The sequence below is a fragment of the Bos indicus genome, chromosome 1, assembly GCF_029378745.1.
Source record: "Bos indicus isolate NIAB-ARS_2022 breed Sahiwal x Tharparkar chromosome 1, NIAB-ARS_B.indTharparkar_mat_pri_1.0, whole genome shotgun sequence".
NCBI classification, from domain to species: domain Eukaryota; kingdom Metazoa; phylum Chordata; class Mammalia; order Artiodactyla; family Bovidae; genus Bos; species Bos indicus.
In genome coordinates this window covers 19783340-19795854 of record NC_091760.1, presented here as the reverse complement: position 1 = coordinate 19795854, position 12515 = coordinate 19783340, and the positions used below count along the sequence as shown (strand labels likewise).

At 37.8% G+C, this 12515-nt stretch overlaps 1 long non-coding RNA gene across 1 annotated transcript in view; it reads left to right on the top strand.

The window, feature by feature from the left end:
• Window positions 1–12515, top strand: part of LOC139182215 (uncharacterized) — a 100927-nt gene that overhangs the window by 27562 nt on the left and 60850 nt on the right. The window lies entirely within an intron of this gene.

Below are 12515 nucleotides of genomic sequence, written 5' to 3'. Positions count from 1 at the left end.
CTGAACGACTGTCACATGAAAGTCTAGTACACGTTTTCTGGAGGAGAAAATGGCAACCTGTTCCAGTATTCTTACCTAAAAAATTCCATGAAAAGAGGAGCTTGGTGGGCTACAGTCTGTGGGGCCACAAAGAATCTGACATGACTGAGCAATTGCGCACACGTGCACAGTACAAATTTTAAAATAATTTTGAGTCATGAATAATTCTCAAACTTAATGTAAAGAGTTATATTTTCAGAGATACTCTTATATTTTATCATCTAAAGTTTCTATGAGAGATAGACTTTGTTAACTTGCCAAAACTGTAAAACTGATAGATTAAAAGTAAAATTTTACTTCGTGTGGTTTTTTTAAGTTTCTATAATCTGGTGGTTAAGTGGTAAAGAATCTGCCCACCAGTATAGGAAAGGCAAGTTCAATTCCTGGGTCAGGAAGATTCCCTGGAGAAGAAACGGCTACCCACTCCAGTATTCTGGCCTGAGAAATCTCAGGGACAGAGGAGACTAGTGGACTATAGTTCATGGGGTCATGAAAAAGAGTTGGACACAACTCAGCAACTAAACAACAACTGCAACAAATACTTTTGATTAGAAGTTTGGAAAAGAGGTGGGTAGATAATTGATTATTTTTAGCATAATAACATGATTCCAGGAATTTTAAAGATAAATTTAAGGCCAAATATGACACCAATATTCACCATTTATTCAACAAATGTGTATTGAGCATCTTTCATGTACCAGTGAGATGCTGGCCAAGAATCTGAGAATCTGGCTGATCTCTGAGAATCAGTTCTCCCATTAATCAATCCATCTAATAATCAATTCACCCAGTTCAATCAGTTCACTTACAAGAGTTATTGGCAATTGTTTCCTACCATCTCTTCAGCTATAATATTGTCAGCATATATTCTACACTGCAATTTTCTGCACTAGAATTAGGTAGATTATCTATGTTTGTTCAGTTCTTATTACTCTTGTCCTTAGTTACTCCTTTTGCTTTTTATGCTCTTTATTTTGAGAGATTCTGGTTTTATAATTAAAATTATTTCAAAAGTTATTTTTGTTATTCAGATTGTACAAAGATCAATGTAAACTTGAAATTATAAGAATATCCTCTTCTTTTATCTGAGTTGTTGGGAATCATGACCTCAGGCCTGACTTCCATAGGATAGTCCTTGGAAATGCTTTCCGGGAAGATTTAAATCACTTTGATCAAGTTTGTCCTATAAACTTCCATTGCTTTGTGCAGCTACCTAGGGATGGAGTGGTTGAAATAGTTTTTTTTGAACTTGGGATTGCAACCTCCAGAAAGTGTTAAAAGAGACTGTGGAAGAGGAGACTGAGATGGATTAAGCATTTTCTACATGTTTTTACATTTATTAAACCCTCTATTCATTCCTCAACCTGTCAAGAAACTGACTTTCTCTCCAATGTATAGCTGAGGAAACTAAAGTTTGAGGAGGTTAAAGAACTTGGCTCACCTTTTTCTTCCCCTTTATTCTTTACCCTCTGCTATTTTGCATCTGCCAGAAATAGCAAGAGATGGATCTCAGAAACACCAGCAATCGATTGAATCCTCATGCTTGGATTCTCATTTGCCTTCTTCATCTCCTTCCAGCTGGAGAACTTTTCTACTTTGTAGAGCTTGTGAGATTAGATTGAGGCAGCTGAGAAAATTCAGGGTAGTCTTTTTAATTTAAAGATTAAAATTACATCTGCTGAGTACCTTTTGCCATGTAACGTAACATACCCATAGGTTCCAAGGGTTAGGTCATGGATGTTTTGGGTAACTATTACCTACTGTAGACAGAAGGGGAGGAGAAAAGGGAGAAACTTTTCTCACTTTGGAAGTGTATTTGAGGGAATTCTTGACATTTTTTATGGTAATATTTATTGTAAGTACAAGGATCTCTGTTTAGTGATTGTTTACCACAAATTGGAATTTGTGGGTAAATAAATATACAGAACTATAGTGTAGGGTTTATCTTCCATTTCTGGTGTAGGCTGGTCTTACTTTCTTAGTTCTAATTTATACCTTGGCAAGTGTAATTAAAGTTTGGATTTTTTTTTGCTTACCCATTTGGAATACATTTTCCTTGATTGCTACAGATTTTTGGTTTATTGTAGTTTCATTTGGATTACTGTGGTGATTAACATCATGGATGAGCACAGAGGTTTGGAAATTTCTAAGTATTGCTTCTAAAGATCTGAAAATTGATGGAGCAGTTTATTGGCAGGAATAAGTTACAAATGGCAACATATATATATATATATATATGTATATATATTTGGAAAAATCACTTTTTTCTTGAGGAATAAGGTTTTGAATTGGTTTTCAGAGTGTTTGGTCTTTGGAGAGGTCCCTATGATTTTAGGAAACACTGTAATTGTATCTTCAAATTAAATGTCACTTAGGCCTTTGATATCATGCTTTCTAAGCTCTTTAATTTAGAAATAACCTTAGCAGTACTGCAAAGAATCCAAATAGTTCAAGGTTAAATAGTGTGTGATTGTGATGTCAGCAATGCCTCAACTCTGCTTCTCCAAAAAAATGTCCTCTTCCATGGCTTCCTTTCCTACTTCAGTAGAAAAATATTGACATAAATTAAGAGTGAGCACCGAGCTGCTCTTTGGGGAACTGCCCCATCTCTTTTTCCTGTACTGACATTAAAATCATCCATTTCATTTCGCCTGGAGACAAAATCTGCTATATCAGGTTTCCATCTACATTTTGCCTGAGAAAAAATGTGGAAGACAGCTGTTTCATGTTGAGATGGATCCAATTTCTACTAAGTATGTCTGCAGAGCTTTTGGGGGTTTATTTTTAACTCTGACAGAATTAACTTCAAGTAAGACATAATGAACATGACTGTCCCTATCTAATTTTCTGAGCAATGTGTGGTCACCTATGCCTTTGAGGGCACAGTAGAAGTGTACACTCTCAAGTAAACCAGAAAAATATTATTTCAGGGTAACATAATGCGTCTGTTCAGTTCTTGCTACAATCAACAATTGACCAATACTTTCATTATTTGACTAAGAATTTCAAAGAAGTTATTAGTTCATTTAAATCAGCACACCTATGTTATATATAAAGCCTCTACTCTAGGCATTGTTCAGTTTATATGTTAGGTTATAGTTGGTGGTGAGAAGGTGAGTTGTAAAGCGGGAAGCAATATTGCATTTAACTCCATCGAAAGATTGTAGGCTTGTGAGATTAGGATCCATGTTTGGGCTTCAGGGGCACTTAGACATTCTTTATATGATCTTATTGGAGAAGGAGCTAACAGTGCTTAAACATTGTTAAGCACTAAAAATATTAAGCATTAAAAAATGAAGTCCAATTTCCTCTTACCTCATTCACTCTATCTGCATTGAATCACCCACATGCATTGTGTGGTATGACTACGTGGGCATACACCTGTGTTGGCAGTGAGGGCAGGAATTAAATATTCTGCTCCTGTTCCCTGCTGCACTTTGAAAAGAAGAAGAGACAAACCCTGGCCCCAAAGCAGGACAGAGTTGAGTTAAAATCATGGCTACCTTGTCTATACCTGTGAAACCTTCCATGAGAAAATGGAGTTAATAATAGTGAGGACTGGAGATCATTTGGTTGGGAAGATCCCGTGGAGAAGGAAATGGCAGGCCACTCCAGTATTCGTGCCTGGGAGATCCCATGGGCAGGGGAGCCTGGGAGCCAGTTGCAAAGAGTCGGACATGACTAAGTGACTAAACAACAACCAGCCTGAACACTTTTGGTCCCGCTGTAGACAGTTAATTATAAGTACTTATTATTATCGTCATCATTACAAAAATCCTCCTATCACTATTTAATCAATGTATTCCATTTGTGGGAAACATATATATATAGAAACAGAGTCGTTCTTTATTATTATTTAAGAAACCATGTTTAGAGCCCCACACTGCAGGTGGCTTCCTGAGCACAATGGACTCAGAGGGTGTAGGTGTTGTTGTCAGTAGGAGCTTTTAGAGCTCAGCTCTATCTTTGTTGTTTATTAATCTGCTACCATGGCAACAGGTATTTAATCCTTAAAAACAAGAAAATGGCCTTCAACAAAACACTGTTTCAAATTATATGGTGGCGGTGGGCAGTATTTGTTTCTTTAAAAATAATATGATTTTTAAGTGACTAACCTCATTTTTGGCAATCTGATTTGAGTTTCCATGGAAACAGAAGTGACAGCTGAGATCTCCAAGCTCTTGTAACTTGTGGGGTTCAGGTTAAGTCTGGAAAATATCAGTTGTCCCAAGGCACCTTGAGGAGCCAACAGAAATAATAGTCAACTGAGCTTTGGGGAAAAGGAAGGAAAAACAATAAATCAAACACTTACAAATTGTATCTGCACAATGCCATGAGTCTGAGAAAAGCACATGTGATAGCTAAGTAGAGAGAGACTCATGGACGTAATTCAGGGCTACAGGTTTAGTATGTGGCTTTACCTCATACTAAACACCTTTTTTATGAGTGGCTAAGCAACTTATCTATTTACAATGTATTTTTTAAATACCAGGTAGAGGAATATTAGGGAAGGCTAAAAGAATGGCAGATTAATGAAATATCCTATAATGGTTCTATTATTTACTAGCATAAGAACTAACTATGAAAAAAGAAAATTAAAGGAAAATGTAAAAGTCAAATTATAAAAACATGTGACACAAGCTCAAGTATTTCTTAAGGGTTTTTTTATTATTAATCTTTGTAGAGATGTTTCTAATTCTGCATATTTGACAATGGCATACCTCCCAAGCTGGGTGATATGAAGGAACTTTTTACTGTCTTTAGAAAGACTTGTTCGGAGAAGGCAATGGCACCCCACTCCAGTACTTTTGCCTAGAAAATCCCATGGACGGAGGAGCCTGGTAGGCTGCAGTCCATGGGGTCGCTAAGAGTCGGACACGACTGAGCGACTTCACTTTCACTTTTCACTTTCATGCATTGGAGAAGGAAATGGCAACCCACTCCAGTGTTCTTGCCTGGAGAATCCCAAGGATGGGGGAGCCTGGTGGGCTACCGTCTATGGCGTCGCACAGAGTCGGACACGACTGAAGCAACTTAGCAGCAGCAGCAGCAGCAGAAAGACTTGTTAGTAGTACCACATCACATTGGAGAGGGAATCAAATGAGAATTCACTTCTTGAGTATCTAACATACTCTAAAAGATAACTTTTTTTTTCAACTCAAGTTCTTTGTAAGTATGTGGGTGTTTGCTGGCACTGTTTTACTCCCTACAAGAAGAGCTGTATCTCTGAATTGCTGTGTGAGAGGTGGGACTCATACAGTCTAGGCTGCTCTGATCCTCTACTGAAAACCTTATTTGAGATATATAGGTATTTATAAATTTTTCTTTAAAAGTATTAAAAAGGTTTTCCATAAATGATTTTTTTGAAGAAAGCAAAAGATTTGGTTGAGAAGGACTAAGTTTGTGGCATGAGCAATATAAAGTTTCTGAATTTTTAAGCCTAAATAGATACACAGCAAATGGAATGCAATATTTAGACTAAAATATAACCTCATTTTTTATCCCACTAAGGAATGATATTATTTATAGGAAAATTTTATTACTTTTCTGATTATAAAAAATATGCATGCTTTTAAAAATATTTTATTTTATTTTTTTTAATTTAATTTTATTTTTTAACTTTACAATATTGTATTGGTTTTGCCATATATCAAAATGAATCCACCACAGGTATACATGTGTTCCCCATCCTGAACCCTCCTCCCTCCTCCCTCCCCACAGCATCCCTCTGGGTCGTCCCAGTGCACCAACCCCAAGCATCCAGTATCGTGCATCGAACCTGGACTGGTGACTCGTTTCATATATGATACTACACATGTTTCAAGAAGATGAAAACCATCCACGATCTAACCACTTAGTGTTTACATGTAAAGCATACACTATCGCATGTATTTTTATACCAATTTTCAGTTAAATGTAATAATAATATCCTTTCACCTATGTACCTTCAAGTGTATATATACTTGTATAAATTTATAACATATTTTTTCTGATCTACTTTATTTTTCAACAAATATTTTCTTTTTATTTAAATTTTGTAAAGTTTAATTTTATCATTTAAAAATTATGATAAGAACACTTAACATGAGATCAATTCGCTTGACAAATATTTAAGTGTACAATACAGTATTGTTAACTTTAAGCACAGTGTTAACAGCAGATCTATAGAGGTTTATGCCCATTGATTGGCATTTTCCATTTCCTTCTACACTCTGCACCTGGAACCCACCATTTTACTCTCTGATTCTATGAGTCTGAATACTTTAGATATGTCATTGAAGTGGAATCATGTGGTGTTTGTTCTTATGTACTGGTTTATTTCCCTTAGCATTACATCTACAAGCTTCATCACTGTTGTGTATTGCAGGATTTCCTTCTTTTTTAAGGGTGAATAATATTCCATTGGATTTCCCTGGTGGCTCAGTAGTAAAGAATCTGCCTCTATGCAGATGTTTAATCCCTGGATCGGGAAGATCTCCTGGAGAAGGAAATGGCAACCGACTCCAGTGTTCTTGCCTGGAGAATCCCAGGGACGGGAGAGCCTGGTGGGCTGCCCTCTATGGGGTCTCACAGAGTCGGACATGACTGAAACGACTTAGCAGCAGCAGCAGCAGCAGCAGCAGCTGCCAGTACTCTTGCCTGGGAAATCCCATGGAAAGAGGAATCTGGTGGATGCAAAAGAGTTGGACATGACTTAGTGACTAAACAACAACAACAAATATTCCATTGTAGGTATATACCACGGTTTCTTTATCTGTTCATCCACTGATAGACGTTTAGATTATTTCCAGATCTGTGGCTATTGCAATGCTGCAGTGAACATGGGAGTGTTCATAGTTCTTGAGATCATGACTTCAGTTCTTTTATATACATACCCAGAAGTGAGAATGCTGGATCGTGTGGTAGTTCCCTTTTCAATTTTTGGAGAAACTTCCATACTGTTTTCCACAGTGGCTGTACCATTTTGCACTCCCATTAATAAGGTTCCAGTTTCTCCACATCCTTATCAACATTTTATGCCTCCCCCCCTTTTTTTTTTTATAATAACCATTCTAACAAGTGTGAGGTAATATTTCATGGTGGTTTTAGTTTGCATTTCTCTGATGGTAAGTGATGTTGAGCATTTTTTCAAATACTTACTTGCCATATGTATATCTTATCTGGGGAAATGTCTATTGAATGCCTTTGTCCATTTTTAAATTGGGTTACTTGTGTTTTTACTATTGAAATGTAGGAGTTCTGTCTATGTATTTCGATAGTAACCTCTTACAGATACAGGGTTTACAGGTATTTCTCCCTTTCCATAGATTGTCTTTCATTGTGTTGACTGTTTTCTTTGCTTCACAGAAGCTTTTTAGTTTGGTGTAATCCTGTTTGTTTTTGCTTCTGTTTCCTGTGCTTTTTGATATCATACCTAAGAAGTCATTGCCAAGACCAACATCATGAAGCTTTTCACCTATGTTTTATTCTAGGAATTTTACGTTCCAGGTTTTATGTTTAAGTCTTTAATGTATTTTGAGGTCATTTTTGTGTGGTGCAAAAGAATGATCTAATTTTATTCTTTTGCTTATGGATATTCTTTTTTTAAATTTGTTTTTAATTGGAGTATCATTGCTTTATAATATTGTGTTAGTTTCTCTTGTACAGTGTCGTGATTCAGCTATATGTATACATATGTCTCCTCCCTCTTGAGTCTTTCTCTCACTCCTCTGCATCCTACCCCTGTACATCACCACAGTGCACCTAGATGAGCTCCTTCTATTTGTTTTACACTTGGTAATGTATATACATCAATGTTATTCTCTTAGTTCTTACCACCCTTTCCAACACCATTTGTTGAAGGGACTATCCTTTCCCCATGGCAACACTTTTTTCTTTTTTACAGCTGAATTATATGTATGTATATGTATTTACAAAAATCTTATATTTTTCTTTCTTTACACCCAGCATTTCATTTTATTGCCTTTTTAGCAATCTTTTCTCATTATATCAGAGTATTGCTTTATGGGCAATTGCTAAATATCCTTATGTCTGTATTTATATCTGCATCTATCTATACATCACATATTCTTTATCCATTCATCCAGTCATGCACACTTAGGTTGTTTCTATATCTTGATTTATTGTAAATAATGCTGCAATGAACACAGGAATACAGATACTTCTTTGAGAAATGATTTTGTCTCCTTTAGATATATTCCCAGAAGTGGGACTGTTGGGTCATAAGGTCATTTTCGTATTAATTTTTTGAGGACCTTCCATACTGTTTCCATAGTGGCTGTGCCAGTTTGCATTTCTATCAGCTGTGCACAAGGGTTCTCTTTCCTCCATATCTTTGTGAATATTTGTGATCCTTTTTTTTTTTTTTTTTGATGATAGATGTCCTAACTAGTGTGAGATGATAGTTTTGATTTGTATTTCCTTGATGATTAGGGATGTTACTAGATACCTATTGACCATTCATATATCTTCTTTGGAGAAATGACTATGGAGTTCTTCAGCCCACTTTTTAATCAGGTTATTATTACTTTTTGTTTTAAGTTGCATGAGTTCAATATATATTTTGAAAAAGTGGTTATGTGATTTGCAAATATCAATACCATTTGTACTTGATTCTGATTTATTTTGTATCATGGCAGAAGTATGAATATAAATATTTCTGCTCAGGGTATATAATTTTTTCCCATTCTATTGTTGCATTTTTATTTGGTTTCCTAGGCTGTGCAGAAAGTTTTTGGTTTCATGTCAGTGCAGTTTAGTTGCTCAGTTGTGTCCAACTCTTTGTGACCCCATGGACTGCAGAAGCCAGTCTTCTCTGTCCATCATTAACTCCTGGAGCTTGCTCAAACTCACGTACATCAAATTGGTGATGCCATCCAACCATCTCATCCTCTGTTGTCCCCTTCTCTTCCTGCCTTCAATCTTTCCCAGCATCAGGGTCTTTTCCAAGGAGTCAGTTCTTCACATCAGGTGGTCAAAGTGGTTCAGCTTCAGCATCAGTCCTTCCAATGAATAGTCGGGATTGATTTCCTTTAGGATGAACTGGTTTGATCTTGCAGTCCAAGGGACTCTCAAGAGTCTTCTCCAACACCACAGTCCAAAAGCATCAATTCTTAGGTGCTCAGCTTTCTTTATATTCCAACTCTCACATCCATACATGAATACTGGAAAAATACATGACTAGATGGACCTTTGTGGGCAAAGTAATGTCTCTGCTTTTTAATATGCTATCTAAGTGGGTCATACTGAGAAGGCAATGGCACCCCACTCCAGTACTCTTGCCTGGAAAATCCCATGGACAGAGGAGCCTGGTGGGCTGCAGTCCATGGGGTCGCTAAGAGTCGGGCACGGCTGAGCGACTTCACTTTCACTTTTCACTTTAATGCATTGGAAAAGGAAATGGCAACCCACTCCAGTATTCTTGCCTGGAGAATCCCAGGGACGGGGGAGCCTGGTGGGCTGCCATCTATGGGGTCGCACAGATTCGGACACGACTGAAGCAACTTAGCAGCTAGGTTGGTCATAGCTTTTCTTCCAAGGAACAAGCGTCTTTTAATTTCATGGCTGCAGTCACTATCTGCAGTGATTTTGGAGCCCAAGAAAATAAAATCTCTCACTGCTTCCATTGTTTCCCCATCTATTTGCCATGAAGTGATGGAACCAGATGCCATCATCTTAGTTTTCTGAATGTTGAGTTTTAAGCCAACTTTTTCACTCTCATCTTTCATGTTCAACAAAAGGCTCCTTAGTTCTACGCTTTCTGCCATAAGGGTGGTGTCATCTGCATATCTGAGGTTACTGATATTTCTCCCTGCAGTCTTGAGTCCAGCTTGTGCTTTATTCAGTGTGGCATTTCGCATAATGTACTCTGCATATAAGTTAAATAAGCAGGGTGGCAATATACAGCCTTGATGTATTCCTTTCCCAATTTGGAACAAGTCTCTTATTCCATGTCCAGTCCTATTTGTTGCTTCCTGAACTGAATACAGATTTCTCAGGAGGCAGGTCAGATGGTCTGGTATTCCCATCTCTTTCAGAATTTTCCAGTTTGTTGTGATTCACACAGTCAAAGGCTTTGGTGTAGTCAATGAAGCAGAAGTAGATGCTTTTCTGGGACCCTCTTGCTTTTTCATTGATCCAACGGATGTTGGCAGTTTGATCGCTGGTTCCTCTGCATTTTCTAAAGCCAGCTTGAACATTTGGAAGTTCACGGTTCATGTATTGCTGAAGCCTGGCTTGGAGAATTTTAAGCATCACATTACTAGCGTGTGAGATGAGTGCAATCGTGTGGTAGTTTGAGCATTCTTTGACATTGCCTTTCTTTGGGATTGGAATGAAAACTGACCTTTTCCAATCCGGTGGCCACTGCTGAGTCTTCCAAATTTGCTGACATATTGAGTGCAGCACTTCCACAGCATCATCTTTTAGGATTTGAAATAGCTCCACTGGAATTCCATCACCTCCACTAGCTTTGTGCGTAGTGATGCTTCTTAAGGCCAAATTGAGTTTGCATTCCAGGATATCTGGCTCTAGTCCAGTGACCACTCCATTGTGGTTATCTGGGTCATGAAGATCTTTTTTGTACAGTTCTTCTGTGTATCCTTGCCACGTCTTCTTAACATCTTCTGCTTCTGTTAGGTCCATACCATTTCTATCCTTTATTGTGCCCATCTTTGCATGAAATGTTCCCTTGGTATTTCTAATTTTGTTGAAGAGATGTCTAGTTTTTCCCATTCTATTGTTTTCTTCTATTTCATTGCACTGATCACTGAGGAAGGCTTTCTTATCTCTCCTTGCTATTCTTTGGAACTCTGCATTCAGATGCTTATATCTTTCCTTTTCTCCTTTGCCTTTAGCGTCTCTTCTTTTCTCAGCTATTTGTAGGGTCTCTTCAGACAACCATTTTGCCTTTTTGCATTTCTTTTTCTTGGGGATGATCTTGATCATTCCCTCCTGTACAATGTCATGAACCTCCATCCATAGTTCTACAGGTACTCTGTCTATCAGATTTAATCCCTTGAATTTATTTATCACTTCCACTGTATAATTGCAAGGGATTTGATTTAGGTCATACCTGAATGGTCTAGTGGTTTTCCCTACTTTCTTCAATTTAAGTCTGAATTTGCCAATAAGGAGTTCATGATCTGAGCCACAGTCAGCTCCCAGTTTGTTTTTATGACTGTATAGAGCTTCTGCATCTTTTGGCTGCAAAAGAATATAATCAATCTGATTTCAGTATTGACCATCCAGTAATGTTCATCTGTAGAGTCGTCTCTTACATTGTTGGAAGAAGGTGTTTGCTATGACCAGTGCATTCTTTTGGCTTTTGTTAGGCTTTGATGTAGTGACACTTTTTATTTTTGGGTTTGTCGTGTGTGATTTGTTTTTAATTTTAAAAACTGAATTTTTTACATAGTTTTATTGATACTATTCTTTTTCTTCATGGGTTTTGCTTTTTGATAGCATTTATAGAAAGGCTTCTTCACTCTAAGTTTATATCAATATACCCTTAGATTTTCTTCTAGTTTATAGGTTTTATTTTTCCATTTGTACTTGATTCTGATTTACTTTGATATCATGGTGGAAGTATGAATATAAATATTTCTGCTCAGGATATCTAATTTATCTGCTTTCATGTTGATTTTTCACTAATATGAAATACTTCAACTATCATTTCATTTCAGTTCAGTTCATTTCAATTCAGTCGCTCAGTCATGTCCGACTCTTTGCGACCCCATGAATCACAGCACGCCAGGCCTCCCTGTCCATCACCAAATCCCGGGGTTCACCCAGACCCACGTCCATCGAATCAGTGATGCCATCCAGCCATCTCATCCTCTGTCGTCCCCTTCGCCTCCTGCCCCCAATCTCTCCCAGCATCAGGGTCTTTTCCAACGAGTCAACTCTTCATATGAGGTGGCCAAAGTACTGGAGTTTCAGCTTCAGCATCATTCCCTCCAAAGAAATCCCAGGGCTGATCTCCTTCAGAATGGACTGCTTGGATCTCCTTGCAGTCCAAGGGACTCTCAAGAGTCTTCTCCAACACCACAGTTCAAAAGCATCAATTCTTCAGTGCTCAGCCTTCTTCACAGTCCAACTCTCACATCCATACGTGACCACAGGAAAAACCATAGCCTTGACTAGACGAACCTTTGTTGGCAAAGTAATGTCTCTGCTTTTGAATATGCTATCTAGGTTGGTCATAACTTTCCTTCCAAGGAGTAAGCGTCTTTTAATTTCATGGCTGCAGTCACCATCTGCAGTGATTTTGGAGCCCAGAAAAATAAAGTCTGACACTATTTCCACTGTTTCCCCATCTATTTGCCATGAAGTGATGGGACTGGATGCCATGATCTTCATTTTCTGAATGTTGAGCTTTAAGCCAACTTTTTCACTCTCCACTTTCACCTTCTTCAAGAGGCGTTTTAGTTCCTCTTCACTTTCTGCCATAAGGGTGGTGTCATCTGCATATCTGA